The 15675-nt window shown below is 43.5% G+C and overlaps 1 long non-coding RNA gene across 1 annotated transcript in view; it reads left to right on the forward strand.

Moving 5' to 3' along the window:
• The first annotated feature begins 3671 nt into the window (after positions 1 to 3671).
• The window catches only part of LOC132531214 (uncharacterized), a 120659-nt gene continuing 108655 nt past the window's right edge, over positions 3672 to 15675 (forward strand). Inside the window, exon 1 of the long non-coding RNA XR_009544044.1 lies at positions 3672 to 3808. This is a non-coding gene — a long non-coding RNA (uncharacterized LOC132531214). The remainder of the gene's footprint in view (positions 3809 to 15675) is intronic.

The following is a 15675-nucleotide window of genomic DNA, read 5'->3' on the forward strand; positions in this document are numbered from 1 at the left end:
ATCAGCCATGAGTATCGGCCGCAGGTCATGTTAGTCAGCGTTCCACTAGCTTCTGTAACAGTTAAACCCCGATTTTAGTGGTTTAACACATTAGAAGTCTACTTATCACTCATGTAAGAGTCCAGTGGCAGATTCCCAGTCAGCAAGTGGCTTTTTGTCATGTGGCTATTGCCATCATGTGGCTCTTTCCATCCTAGGACCTGAAAGTCCTCTGCATCTAACTGGCGGATGTAGAGAAATCACATCCTCTTCTTTTTTTTTATTGTGATAAAATATACGTTAAATTTACCATTTTAACCATTTTTCAATGTACAGTTCAGTGGCATTAAGCACATTCACATTGTTGTACAGCCATCATCACCATCCATCTCCAGAACTTTTTCGTCTTCCCAAACTGAAACTCTATACCCATTAAACACTAACTCCCCATTCTCTGCTCTCCTCCAGCCCCGGGCAACTATCATTCTACTTTCCATCTCTATGAATTTGGCTACCCATATAAGTGGACACATACAATATTTGTACTTTTGTGACTGGATTATTTTGTTTAGCATAATGTCTTCAAGTTTCACCCATGTTGTAGCACCTGTTAGAATTTCCTTCCTTTTTAAGGCTGTATAATATTCCATGATATGTGTAAACCACATTTTGTTTATCCATTCATCCGTTAATGGACACTTGGGTTGTTTTTACCTTTTGGCTCTTCACACCCTCTTCTTAGCCATCTTAACCTGCAAGTGACACCTTTCATTTGATCACATTCCTTAGGAGAACCTATTACATGGTCCCACCTACATACAAGGAAGGGTGGGAAACGTAGTCCCTGGCTCGGTAGCCACTTCCCAGAAGTAATTAAGCCTGTGGAAGGTGAGGCACAATTTGTTGGTGGACAACTAGCCGTCCTTTCCATCCCTTCACCCTTGGACTTCCTATAACAACTATTTAGCATGGCTCAGGAAAAATGTCTTTTTTTCCAGTTTCAGTTCCTAACAGGACGAAGGTTTTGAAGTCTAAATGCGCTTTCAGTAAATAACTGTAGTAACATTTGTGTAGTCTTTTGCATTTTTCCATGTCTTTTTCATATGGTGTAGTGGTTCTGATTCTGTCTCTATTGCTTTCTCACCGGCTGATATTTATAGAGCCCGCAGTGCTACAGTAAATCCAATAAATAGTAATTATTAATCTTCACGGCAACGTGAGGTATGATTATCTCCCCATCTGTACAGATGAAGATACTGAGGCTCAGAGAGATTACGTAACATGTTCAAAGTCAGCCAGATCGTAAGTGGCAACTCCATCTCTCTGTACCTCCTGCTTAGGGAGCCATCCTCATGGATTTGAGAAACAACCTTGATTTCCTTCAAAGGACACTTTGAGCCCCCAAACCAAACTCTGCCCCCAGAACACCCTCCTTGCACTAGAACTGATGGACTGTCTCCTGCAGGACCCAAGCTGAGCCCCTTTGGAGAATGTGGTAAGAGAGGGAGGAGAGCCTGTCCTGTGTTCCTGGTCCTGAGGAGCTTCCCAGGGCCCTTGGAGCACAAAAAATATCTTCCAATGCTGCTGCTCTCATCACTTTCCAACAACATCCCTGGAGCATCTCCCATGTTCCAGGCCCCAGGGATGTTCATAGGGATGCGAAATGATCCCTCTCCTCCAAAGAGTACATTGTCCAACCACCATGAGACAGACAAGGGAACGAATGCTCTCATATCATATGACAAGCAATATAGGCAGACAGAATGCTGCTGTGGGAATTTGGACGAGGGAGGAATGAATTTTGCTTTGTTGTGGCAAGCTACAGCAAGAAGGTGACATCAGTGGTGGCTGTAGACAGCTGGGAGAGGATTGGGGAGAGCTCTTTTAGATACAAGGGACAGTAAAGTCTCGATGGTGTCAAAGAGCATGGTGTGTTTGAGGATAAAGAGTAGGTACTCTGAGGGTAAAGCACGAGTGGAGACAGGGTGGAGGAAGAGACTTGGGGAGATCGGGTGGGTAAAGGGCCATGATTCTGCAGATGAGGCAAGGAGATTATTAACTGGGGGCTAATACCACCAGAGCCATCTTATACAACGCTTCCTCTGGCTGGGATGAACAATGAGAAATGGAGCTGGTCACCCATTTCATTCCAACCGCACTCATTCTCAGAGGGCAGGCTCAACCCAGCCATCCTGGGGTCATCCCAGACACCACGTACCAGGGTCATTCCGAGCAAAGGCCAGCAAAGAGACCACCTGAGGACATCTGTAGTCCCATAATGACCCTTCTCCCTTAGTCTATAGGTGAAGGACTCGTGATAGACGTTCTCTCCCTAGTTGGCTTACAGGCCCAGACTAAGCTGAATCCTAAGTTGGTTGTCTTGAAGCCAGGGTCTCTATCTGATACCTGCAAAGACAGGATTGAAGCCTGGGGCATGCCAGGACCACTATGGCTTCTCTCCTGCCCCAGGGACTGAGTGTGGAGAAGGAAGCAGAGGGAGGCAGGAAAAAAGGTGGGGGAGGTGACAGAAGTATAGTGTCAGAACCCAGTTCACCATCCACGGCAGGTACTCACCAGCACCCCAACACATGAGGCCCGGCTTTCGCACCCCCCTTATGTCAGAATGGGATTCCCAGACACGTTTCTCTAAGTAATTTACAACTAGAGGTGGAAAGCAAAGGGATTCTGGGTTGACAGTGAACCTGTGGTGAGAAATCCAAATCTGAAGGCAGCACCTGCCCCGCCTAAGAAGCCGAAGCCCTTCTCGCACGGAGGCTTTGGGCCAGAGATGCTTTACTGAGAACCCACCTGTGCCAACCCTGAGGGTACAGCGATGAAGGGGACATGCTTCCTGCCTCCAAGGACTTCACAGTCTGGTGGCAAAGGCAGACAGGTACACAGCTCCTAGCCTCCCAGGTGCCATGCATTGTGTAAACTGTGATGAATTCTAGTCTCTTCAAATGGAAAATCTAATCAAGGTACTGGGTTATCTGGGTTCCCCTTCCACAAACTGGCCCTCAGTGGGATCATGTCTAATATTATGAAAGACACACTATATCATCCTTAACTACTCATAAATGACCCTGTCAAACGGATACAAAAATCTATTCAGAAAAACAACTCAGATTGTCTCATCAACACATGTCATTCTGTTGGCAAAGGCTGTAATTAATTATTTTATTTTCCTCTCCAATTTTGTTCTAGTCTTCAAATGACTTTATACAGCAAAGTTCTGGATTCCTTAATTCCCCTGAGCCCTGCCAGGTCTGGGGCTGTGGTAGTGTTCAATGGTACGGCTGCTGAAACATTCAAAATTCAAGGCAGGCCCATGACTGGGCTTCATAAGAAACCACAAGTCTAAGCTGCTGATACCTTAGCAGAGCAAGTTTTTTAAGATCCAGGATCTATTTTGAAGGAGTGGAATAGAGGAATTTAAGAAATGACATTGATAAGGATAAAAGGATCTTTGGATGAAAGTTATAGGGAAGTGGGTTTGGGCTCAAAACAAGGAAGAGTTTACCATAGTTGGAGCCATCCAAGACTGGTGGAGGTAGTGGGCTTTCTGTTGTTCACAGAGGCCAAGCAGAGGTGTGATGACAGTCAGAGGTTCTTATACTGGGTGGGAGGTTGAATGAGATAAACTCTACAGCCCTTTGTGCTGAACTTAAGTCTTCACCCTGCTTTCAGCTGATGGAATAAACCTGGCCTGGAAACATCACCTCTCCTGGGCTCCATTTTATCATTGCTGAGCTGGAAAGAGGGAGCAATTGTCAGATCCCTTGCTGGCCACTGTGGGTGAACCCCAGATCATTAACCCTGGACCTCAAAGGTGAGTGAGCATAGTCTTGGGATCTCTGCATCCTCAACTCCATCTGGTGACTCCGAAGTTCCTTCAGTCCTCAACACTTGAGACCAGAAAGCCTGGTTTGTCTTGTTCTAATTATTATTTAGATGACTATTTGGCTCACTCCTGAGCAAGGCTTAAGTCAAGTCAGACCTGTTAATTGAATCAAGGTTATATAATCATATTTGGGCATTTAAATGCAAACCAGTTATGTTGGAGCCCAAGCATCTTATATACAAGGAGGGAGTTCTATTACATGTCAGGAATGTATGATAATACACAAAGCCTAACCCCGAAAGTGGAGGGTGGAGTACTCCAGGGCACTTCTGTTTCAATGACGTTGTTGTAATAGTTATTGCTCTGGGCACGTTCTGGGAAGATACTGGAAACATCTCAAACAAGTATGACATTGACATTACCCCATCTTGTCAAACCCATTACGTTTGGAACGTGCCTCTCTGTAGCATTTGTCTTGGCATATAAATGTGTTATCAAAAATTGTAGGAGGCATTACAAGGAGCCCTCTCATGGCCTTTCGGGTCCTCAGCATTCCCTCCTCCTCTCCCTTGACAAACATATGCCATAGGACCCAATTAGGCATTTCTGTTTTTCACTTGGGCCTCTTTCTAGTTTCCAGGCTGAGTCTAAAAGCCTCCAAATCTTGAAGTCCTCAAATATTAGCCTCCTCTGCAAAGAGAGAGGAAAACACGGAGGAGTAGGTAGGGAAGTCACTGACGAGTTGAAGGGGGGACTAGTAACATAAAGCAACACATCAGGAAGAAGGCACCAGACTCAAGACTGAAGTGTTTGTCCCTAAACGCTCTAAGATTCATCCAGGCATAATAGCCTTGTGGGGCCTCTAGCTCAGAGGCTCTCGTATATTCATCCAAGCTCCATGCTTGGATGGTGAGATACCAGATGCCTGTTTTCTGTCCAGTGTTAAGAACTGAGCTGGCAGGCTTTGTCAGGATCACTCAGCCTGAAAATCAATCAGATGCCATCAGTGGAGATGAGGAAGAGGCATTTTCTGCTCTCACATTTTGTCTATTTCTCTGACACGAAAGCATCAGTTGCCTCTGAAGAGAAGCATTCTGGGGAAAGTTTCATCTTCACCACCATCCTGGTTAGGGAGCTCTTACAGCCTTAGAATTGCAAAAGTCATGGAGGGGCCGCTCGCTAGAGGTGGGGACCTTGCTGCAGGTTTCATCGTAAACACATGGCTGAAATGTGTCACACGTGGGCAGGCATGCTAGTGTGTCCAAAATCAGCCTCTAGCCAGAGGACACTGACTTCAGCAAGACCAAATGAAACAGAAAGCTGATTTTTTCCAATAGGTTTCATCAGACCCACAGAGGACTAACCCTAAACCTGATTTTGGATTACGCTGTTCTTGCTAGGAATTATATTAAATGATTCTGTCTGGAACTGAAGGTCTTGATAGACTGGGGTAGCTTCTCAGTCTTTTGAGAATCCGCTATCAAGGGCTCATACTTATCCCAGGTCAGCCCTTAACCCCCTCCCCCGCAGGGCACCTGTGACACAGGCAAGTGCGTGATGTCTGGCAAGGCTGGCAGGATTGTTAACTTTAGGCGAGAATGTGGGTGTTACCACGTCAGAGTAGATCTGAGAAAATATTCCAAACCAACCTGGCCACACTGGGAGCTCAGTCCCTAAGAAAGAATCAAGATAAGGGCGAGCATCTTACCTCTGAGAGGGCAGTGCAGGGTAAAGGCCACGCCTGCAAAGTGCAGAGCTCAGGGAAGACGGAGGCTCAGCTGGGCCCTGCTCAGTCACTTGATGGACTTCCATAAATGCTACACTGGAGACTAGGACGTGTGAAGTAGGAAAGAACACCATCTCTGCCCTGAGCTCTGAGATGGTGGCTGTAAGCCCCCAAGATGCCTGCAGAGCTGAAAGGTGGCCTACATGTTGCTTGGCTGAAGGATAATGGACTCAGGCCTAAACTTATTTGCCTCATTCACCCAGAGAGCTCTGACCAGGAGCTACTTTCAGATGACATAGATCCCCACAAGGCACTTGTCTCTCTCCTGTGACACTTCTAAGAGTGACTCTTGCCACATGACTGTAGTGACAAGTAGAGCTTTTCTCCAATGATGCCATTGAGAATTCCAAACTTCCCCAAAAGGAAAAGGCTGTGACTGGGAATACAGACTTCCCAGTGTATCCCACTTCTTACACTCCCAGACCTGTGGGTATAAAAGGAAATCTTAGAATGATGAGTATCCTGAAAATGAAAAGAAAAATACTTTTCAAGTTATGAAATCTAGTTGTTATCATTGCTAGTTTTAAATATGTGGTGTCGCTTAAGTTTCTAACACAGGAGTTGACCAGATTCAGAGTTCGAAGTACCTAAGTGGTTGTTTTGGAACAGGTGTTTTAAGGACATTTAGTGGAGAATATTGGGGCAATAGGTTGGTAGTCACTTTCGCAGCAGTGCTCTGAGGTCTTGGGTTTCATAAAAGATAATTTCTCCTTTTAAGGAAAATTGAGTCTAAATGTAGTTTTTCCTTCCTCTAACTCCTTATTTCTTAATCCTATCCATTCTTCAAGACCTAGCTCAAATGCCACCTCCTTTCATAAGCCTTCCATGATTAACTTTAGTTGGAATTTCCCTCTCCCTTGTCTAACTCCCATGGCCACTTTGATCTACACCTCTTTGATGGCCACTTTCCACTTTCTATAAAGTAAGTTACACACTTGTTTTATGTTAATACATTTCAAAAGATTGAAATCTTACAGAGTATGTTCTTTGACAGCTATGGAATTAAATTAAAAATTAATAAAATAACTAAATAATTCTAAGTATTTGGATATTAAATAACATACTTCTCAATAACCATGGGTTAAAGAAGAAATTTTAAGAGAAATTAGAAAATATTCAAATTGAATGTTAATGAAAATTCAATATTACATTTCAAAATTTATAGGGTGCAGGTAAAGCAGTGCTTAGAGAGGAATTAATAGCACTAACCTGATCATATTAGAAAAGAAGAAAGGTTTAAAGTTAAATATCCCAATTATCACTTTAGAAAGAAAAACAAATAAGGAAATTAAACCCAAAGAAAGTAGAAAAAAAATAAAGACAAAAAATCAATATATTAGAAAACAAACTGTAGGGATTTTTAACAAACTTGAAAATTGGTTCTTTGAAAAGTTTCACAAAATTTATAAACCCCTAGCAAGACTGATCAATTTTTTAAAAAGAGAGAAAATACAAATTACCAATATATGGGATGGAAGAAAGGCTATCATTACCAATCCTACAGGCATTATAATGGTAATAGGGAAATACTATGAACAACGTTATGCCAATAAAGTTGAAAACAGGTGAAATGAACAAATTCTTTGAAAAATACAACTTACCAAAATTGACACAGAAGGAACAGAAAATCTAAATAATCTATGTTTTATAAAGAAATTGAATTTCACTGTAAGAAGCTTGCCACAAAGAAAACCCTATGCCTAGATGATTTCACTTGCAAATTATTGATTAAGGAAAAAATATAAATCTTGCATAAACTCTTCCAAAAAGGGAGAAAAAGGAAAAGTTTTCAAATTCATTTTATGACGTCAGCATAACCCTGATATCAAGACCTGACAAAGGCATCTAAGGAAATGAAATGACAGACCAGTATACCTGTGAACATAGACACAAAAATCCTTAACAAAATATAAGCAAATGGAATGCAGCAATACATAAAAATAATAATTCATTGTGACCAAGTGGAATTTATCCCAGGAATATATATAAAATGCATAAAACCCCTCTTTAGTAAATTTTCTTTGAACTTTTAAATGTATGGACATTTTTTATTATATTGGTTTCTAGCATCTGTTAAGAACCAATCTCAGGAGTACATAAAACCTCTTTTACTATTTTTGTAATTTCCTGTGTCTATAATTATTTCAAAATAAAGAGTAAAAAACAAACTAATCAAAAACAACAACCAAGTTTAAGAACACCATAACAAATCTTTATTGCAAAGTTATACTTGAATTAAGTATTGCATTTCTTGTGGAAATCAGCTCTATTACAAAATTTAGAAACCATTTAAATATGGGTTTGAAATATCTGCATATTGAACAATACTTATACATGTATGAAATAACATTATTTTCCCCAAACATGTTCTTTTTCTTTATTTCCCATATTTAATCCTAGTTTTAAATGCCATTTAATTTCAAAATTATCCTATCTTCGTAAGATAAAATCTGAAAATTTAATAGTTTATTTCTTTTTGAAACATAATTTTCAAGCCATAACTCAGGGAGGGGTAAAGCTCTGAACGCAGGTCCAGCTTGCTGACTTCTGTAAAAGAGGCCACAGCACAGCATCCCCCCATATTCCCTTCTGAACTGGCCCCCTGCAGTGGCGAGAGTAGTTTGTTGGGTCATCGCTGTGATCTGGTGTCAGTGGAATTGGGGGAGAGAGTGGGAAGATGGGAATGGGCCCTGTATTTGTGGCTAAGGTTAGTTGGACTTCATACTCCAGGCAAAAGAGAGTCGCTAAGGCTTTTAACAGTGAGAAACACCATTAATCTCTGTTTAGGAAGGTACCACATTTCATCTAATCTAAGGTACCTGATTGTGTAACCTACCATTATTATGAGTACCTACCATTATTATGAGTACCTTTAAAAAAGAGGAAAGTGCAGCTCAGAGAGATTAAGTCACTTGCCCAAGGTCACACAGGTAGAAGCTGGACTTTGAATTCAGGTAGTCCATCTCCTGAGCCAGCACTCTTTACTGCCACACTATTATTCACACTCACAAAAGGCAAAGGAGGCTGCCAACACTGTAGGGATGTCAAATAAGATTAGGTCATCCATGCCCGGCACAGGAACAATTTGTAAAGGGAACAGTGTGGTGGGCAGAAACCAGGTTGCAGCGGGTGGCGGAGGGACTGGGTTTGAGGAAGTAGAAACACCACGGTGGACCTCCTTCATGAGGTGCAGCAATTAAAAGGAGTTGGTGGTTGGATTTTTTTTTTTTTTTAGTGTTGGGAAGGACTTGGGCGGCCTTATTGGTTGAGGAGAAGGAGCCAGGGCAAAGAGAAAATAACCAAGGCCGGGAAATCTGCGGAGGTAACAGGAATAGGAACAGGAGTGGAGGTGAAGCCTGGAGGAGACAGGGGACACGTCCTCTTAGGCTGAACACATGGACCCAGGGCTCTTTGGAGATACCGGCACGTTTACGGGAGCAGGAGGTCGAGGGGCTCATACACTATTTCCTTGGTGGAACAGGTGGTGAGGCCATTAGCTGAGAGTGAGGGAAATAGGGCCTTGATGATGAGGTGCTTTGGTATGGTGACTATGGAAAACAGGAAAGAAAGGGACAAGGAGCTATATACCCCACATTCCCCCAGGAATGTCCTCCAAGACTTTAGCCATATTATGCATTTCCAACTCATTCCACAAAGCCACCTCTGACCCCAAATGCCTGACTCCTCCTGGCCCATCTCATCCTGAGAGGAACAGTCCACATCTCACCTGTGGGAGTAGCTTGTGGACATGCTTGGCTGGTGCCATGGCATTACTGGAAAGCAGATTTGGTTCCTTTCTTTAGGAGGAGCGATTAGAAAAGAGTATAGTTTCTAGATTCCTAGATTGAATCCTGGCTCCAATATGCCCCAGCTGTGTGACTTGGAGTAAGTGACTTAACCTCTCTGTGCTTCAACTCCTAATCTGTACAACAAGGACAAAAATAGTGCCTATCTTATAGGAGTGTTGTGAAGATTAAGTGAAGTTATATATATGAAACATTTTAGAACTATGCCAAACACATAGTAAGTGCTCAAAAATGTAAGCTATTATAATGAGATCTTATTCTGATCTCTTATCCTAGTTGGCCTTGAAAGAGGCAGAGAAAGGTCTGGCTGAAGGTATAATGGACCAATACTCATGGGAAGGCTCTAGAGGTCACTTATTTTTTCAACCAGCCAATGCAGATTTTTCTCTAGCTAGTGTCCTATCAATTATGTGCCAGATGCCAACGCAGGGTGCCTGGCTTGCACTGACTGCTCTGGCCCCACCCCTCCTCTCTGCCATCTCCTCTCTAGCGTCCAAACATTTCTCCCTTTCTCAGGCAGAACAGTTTTCCAACCCTAATGGTCCCAGGAGAAGCTCAGAGTCTGCTTTTAAGTGCCATGTCGATGAATTTCTTCCCTCCAAATTCTTTTCTCCTTCATATCATTGTGATTAACTCCTTTATGTGTGTGTATATTTTTTCTTTTGAATGAACTTTCAAAGAGTGAGATCACATCTTTATTCCTATGGCCGCTTTGCTTTCTTAAGTTGGCTGTACTCAGTCACAACATCCAAGGGATTTTCATACACAACAGTTAGTTCTCATCAATATGTAGACCAGGAAAAAAGACCACTCCTGAGGGCACCAGCCTGGCCACTCTTAGACCATTTCCCTGAAAGTGATGATACTTCTCTAGACTCGAGGTGACCGTCCATCTCAAATGTGTCATCGTCCACATTCATGCATTCCACAAGCACTAAGTGTCCACCCGGAGCGTGGAACTGTGCTGTGTGCTAGGCTGAGCGTTACAATGGTGTGCAACCAGCATGGTGATCTCTGCTTTCTGGCAATGTGACCCATGCATCTTCCCCCTAAAGTAACCACTACTATGACATCTGTCACCATAGCTTAGTTTTGCCTGTTTTGGAACTTTGTATAATGGGATCATAGAGTATGTGTCATTTTGGGTCTAACATCTTCTACCCAGCATTACCACCATGAGCTGCACTGTATTGCTCCCTGTAGCAATGGTCTGTTCTTTTCTATTGCTGTCTAGTAATCCATCAACCAATTATACCATAATTGATTTATGTACCCAAGCTTTTATTTGTTACTCCTTTACTGGATTGATGTGAACAGATGAGAAATAGCTTATGAGCATGGAGGTAGAGAGAAGCTTGAGGAAGTTCATTGTTAGGAATTCACAGAATTGAAGGGGATTTTTTGAACTCTCAGGGGCCTTGAACTGGATTTTGGGGGAAACTTTAAGTCTCTAGGGAGAAGGGATGCTTCTGTGTTATACTGACTGTGTGGCAGACCCTCTGCTAAGTGTTTGACCCTCTTTACTTCAGCTAGTCCTCAATAACAACCCCTCTAAGTATTATTAGCTGCATTTTAAAGATGAGGAAACTGAGGCTCTTTGAGTTAAATGACTTTCCCAACAACTGCAATACGTATGTAGAAATATGGGGAAGCATAATTAGAAATTTTAAAAGTTGAATAAATTTGTAGATAAGATTGATAATTATGGGTACAAAGACTTGAAGGGATAGATATATAAAAGATTCTTCTTAAAGTTCCGTTAAAGATTAGTGAAATCACAGAAACTTAAAATTTTCTTTCACTATTATATTGATTTTTCAATGAAAAAAAGTGATTTGGAGGGCTTCCCTGGTGGCGCAGTGGTTGAGAGTCCGCTTGCCGATGCAGGGGACACGGGTTCGTGCCCCGGTCCGGGAAGATCCCACATGCCGCGGAGCGGCTGGGCCCGTGAGCCATGGCCGCTGAGCCTGCGCGTCCGGAGCCTGTGCTCCGCAACGGGAGAGGCCACAACAGTGAGAGGCCCGCGTGCCGCAAAAAAAAAAAAAAAGAAAGAAAAAGTGATTTGGAAAAGCAATTTGAATCCTTCTTTGCACCTCCCAAACCACCATGCTCAAACTTTGCGACTCAACTTAGCCTCCTTCACCTCACTCTACTTTTCTCTTTCCCAGTCTTCAGATCAGATAAGACTGCCTATCTAAATTACCATATGACCCAGCAATCTCACTACTGGGCATATACCCAGAGAAAACCATAATTCAAAAAGACACATGCACCCCAATGTTCATTGCAGCACTATTTACAATAGCCAGGTCACGGAAGCAACCTAAATGCCCATCAACAGACGAATGGGTGAAGAAGATGTGGTACATATATACAATGGAATATTACTCAGCCGTAAAAAGGAACGAAATTGGGTCATTTGTAGAGACGTGGATGGACCTATAGACTGTCATACAGAGTGAAGTAAGTCACAATGAGAAAAACAAATATCGTATATTAACGCATGTATGTGGAATCTAGAAAAATGGTACAGATGAACTGGTTTGCAAGGCAGAAGTAGAGACACAGATGTAGAGAACAAACATATGGACACTAAGGAGGGGAAAGTGGGAGGGTGGTGGTGGTGGTGGTGGGATGAATTGGGAGATTTGGATGGACATGTATATACTAATATGTATAAAAGAGACAACTAATAAGAACCTGCTGTATAAAAAAATAAATTAATTAAAAAAAAGCCTGCCTATCTAGTTTCTCCTGTGATCTTACATTCTCTAAATATACTTACACACTGTTTTGTGAGATGAGGCTGCTTTTTGGAGTGTCAGCTCTTTGCTTAGGAAGCCTTGCTCTGGTTTGATAATTTTCTGCTTTACACTCATAAAAACTACTGGGACATTTATGGTTCTACATAAATAAAATCATTAGCACCCTGTTGTGGAGATGGGCCCCTCCCCACCTCTAGCATGTGAGTCTGGCTTGTGCAGCCTGGTGCAATGGTCTTCAGAAACCTCCGACATCACACAGAGACCGAATCGGCCCCTTGGCACATCACAGCTTCTGAGACGCGGACAGGCAGCTGTGCCACTGGCAAACCTCTGTTTTCTAGGTTGATTTGCCCACTTATTATTACAGATATTGACCCAGCTGTTGTAATGAAGACATGACATAACAGAGACTTAAACCAGGCAGAAGTTGATTTCTTTCTCCCCTAAGCAATCCAGGATGGATAGAAGGGCTCCATCTTGTTGGGGACCCAGGTTCCTTCTATTTTCTCGCTTTGTTAAACTTCAGTTATTGCCTTCACCTGCTTTCTCCAAGGTGGCCTGCCACCATATCTACATCCCAGCCAGAGAGATGGGGGAAAGGGGTAAGGAGGCCATGACCCTCCCTTTAACATCCTGACCAGGTACTGCACCCATCAACCCTTGCTTACGAGGTAGAGCTGCACTGCAGGAACATGGTCACAGAGAGTAGTGGTTAAGCACTTGGACTCCAGGGCCAGGCCACTTGGGTTTGAATCCTGGCTATACCACTTGATAGCTAGTTCACCGTGGACAAATTATCTATTTATTCAATGCCTCCGTTTCCTTATCTATAAAGTGAGGCTAGGGCTTCCCTGGTGGCGCAGTGGTTAAGAATCCGCCTGCCAATGCAGGGGACATGGGTTCGAGCCCTGGTCCGGGAAGATCTCACATGCCGCGGAGCAACTGAGCCCGTGCGCCACAGCTACTGAGCCTGCGCTCTAGAGCCTGCAAGCCACAACTGCTGAGCCCACGTGCCACAACTACTGAAACCCGTGCACCTAGAGCCCATGCTCTGCAACTGCAACAAGAGAAGACACCGCGGGCTTCCCTGATGGCACAGTGGTTGAGAGTCCGCCTGCCGATGCAGGGGACACGGGTTCGTGCCCCGGTCCGGAAAGATCCCACATGCCACGGAGCGGCTGGACCCGTGAGCCATGGCCGCTGAGCCTGCGCGTCCGGAGCCTGTGCTCTGCAATGGGAGAGGCCACAACAGTGAGAGGCCCGCGTACTGCAAAAAAAAAAAAGACACCGCAATGAGAAGCCCACGCACCACAATGAAGAGTAGCCCCTGTTCACCTCAACTAGAGAAAGCCCGCACACAGCAACGAAGACCCAACTCAGTCAAAAAAAAAAAAAAAAAGTGAGGATAATGATGATGATAATAATAGTACTTTCCCCTCAGCATTGTTGAAGCTTAAGTGGGCTATTATGTGAAGCTTTACATTTATATGCAAGTTAAATTTATATAAATTATATATAAATTTGTATTTCAAATGTGATGCTTAAATGAGCTATTATGTGGAAAGTGCTAAGAATAGTGTCTGCCATACTATAGGAGCTTTATGTATGTATATACATATATACATGTATACATTAACTAGTATTATTATGGAGGCTTTTTTTTGGTGTAGCATGAAGTCGTGGTGGTGGTTGTTGTTGTTGGTGGTGATGATGGTCATAATGATGGTGGTGGTGGTGATGGTGGTTGTAGTAGCAGTGGTAGGAGATGAGGAACCAGGTCATGTAGGTCCTCATATGCTATGGTAAACAGTTTGGAATTTATTCTGAGTATAATGGGAAACTGTTGAAACCTTTTGAGCAAGGCAGTGGGGTGAACTGATTTATAATTTCAAAAGATCTCTCCGGCTGCTGTGTGCTGAACAGACAGAAGAGAAGCAAGAGTAGAAGCAGGGGGATTAGTCAGGAGGCCCCTGCAGTGGTGCGGGGTGGCTTAGACCAGAATGCTAGTGAAGGAGAGGGTGACGACAGTCAGGTGTCACCCAGAATGGGTCAAGCTCATTGGGGTCATCACACAGCCTTTGCATGGCTGTTCCCGAAGCCTGGAAAATCCTTCCCCCAGAACATCCACTGACTCACCTCCATCCCTTTATTCATGTCTTTGTTCAGATATTGCCCCTCCCAGAGGTCTTCCCTGACCATCCTAGCTAAAACAATAAATTGCCCTACCCTGATGTATTATTCTTTATAGTACTTATCTAAAGTCATGTGATTTATTTTTTCACTCACTTGTTTGTCTCTTTCCCCCACCCTATAACATAGATTCTGTAAGAGAAGGGACTTGCTTATCTCCCGCCACACCTGACATATTTTAGGTGCTCAATAGATGCTTGTTGAATGAATAAATAAGCGAAAATTCAAAGTGCTGGTGAGAAGGCTGGAAAGCATCACCTCCAGAGGCAGCTGCACTCGCAGGAAGAAGGAGCCATTGTATCAGCCACCCCTGCTGGGTGGGGGTAGAGAAGACATGTAGGTGGTTTCAGTTTAGCTCCGAGGTCAGGCTTTATGATTTATTTATTTATTCGTACCCCACCTCATTCCACAAAGGATTAAATGTGGCTTATAGGAAATGCACAGTGCTTAGTGAAATATAAATGCAGAATAAAATTAGGATGAGGGGAAAGACCAATCAGAATAGATTCTCTGGACGACAGGGTCTTATACACCTGAGATATCTGGTAGCAAATGTATCTCTGAGTTTTCTGGTGGCCAAAAGCAGAAGGCACTAAACTTCCTATGAAACTAGGTAAGGACACAGAAATGAAAGTAGGACTGTGGCTGGTGGGAGATTGTCGGTGGTTCACTGTGGATCTCATTAGAGGAGCTGGGTTGGTGGACCCGGTCTTACATTTCCTCTTGCTCCAGTATTTTGGGGGTGGAGAGGAAGAGAGGGCTGGGAGGGAGGAATCTCTTAATGTCTATTTAGGTCTTCTGCCCATTTTTTTGTTTGTTTTTATAAATTTATTTAGTTTTGGCTGCGTTGGGTCTTCGCTGCTGCGCGTGGGCTTTCTCTAGTTGCAGTGAACTGGGGCTACTCTTCGTTGCGGTGCACAGGCTTCTCATTGCAGTGGCCTCTCTTGTTGCAGAGCATGGGCTCTAGGCACACGGGCTTCAGTAGTTGTGGTGCATGGGCTCAGTAGTTGTGGTGTGTGGGCTGTAGAGCGCAGGCTCAGTAGTTATGGCACACGGGCTTAGTTGCTCCACGGCATGTGGGAATCTTCCCAGACCAGGGCTCGAACCCATGTCCCCTGAATTGGCAGGCGGATTCTTAACCACTGCGCGACCAGGGGAGCCCTGCCCATTTTTTGGTTGGGGTTTTTTTTTGCTATTGCGTTGTATGAGCTGTTTGTATATTTTGATAATTAAGCCCTTGTCGGTCACATGATTTGCAAATATTTTTCCCAGTCTGTAGGTTGTCTTTTTGTTTTGTTTATGGTTTCC

This window comes from Lagenorhynchus albirostris, chromosome 13 (assembly GCF_949774975.1).
Source record: "Lagenorhynchus albirostris chromosome 13, mLagAlb1.1, whole genome shotgun sequence".
Lineage (NCBI taxonomy): Eukaryota > Metazoa > Chordata > Mammalia > Artiodactyla > Delphinidae > Lagenorhynchus > Lagenorhynchus albirostris.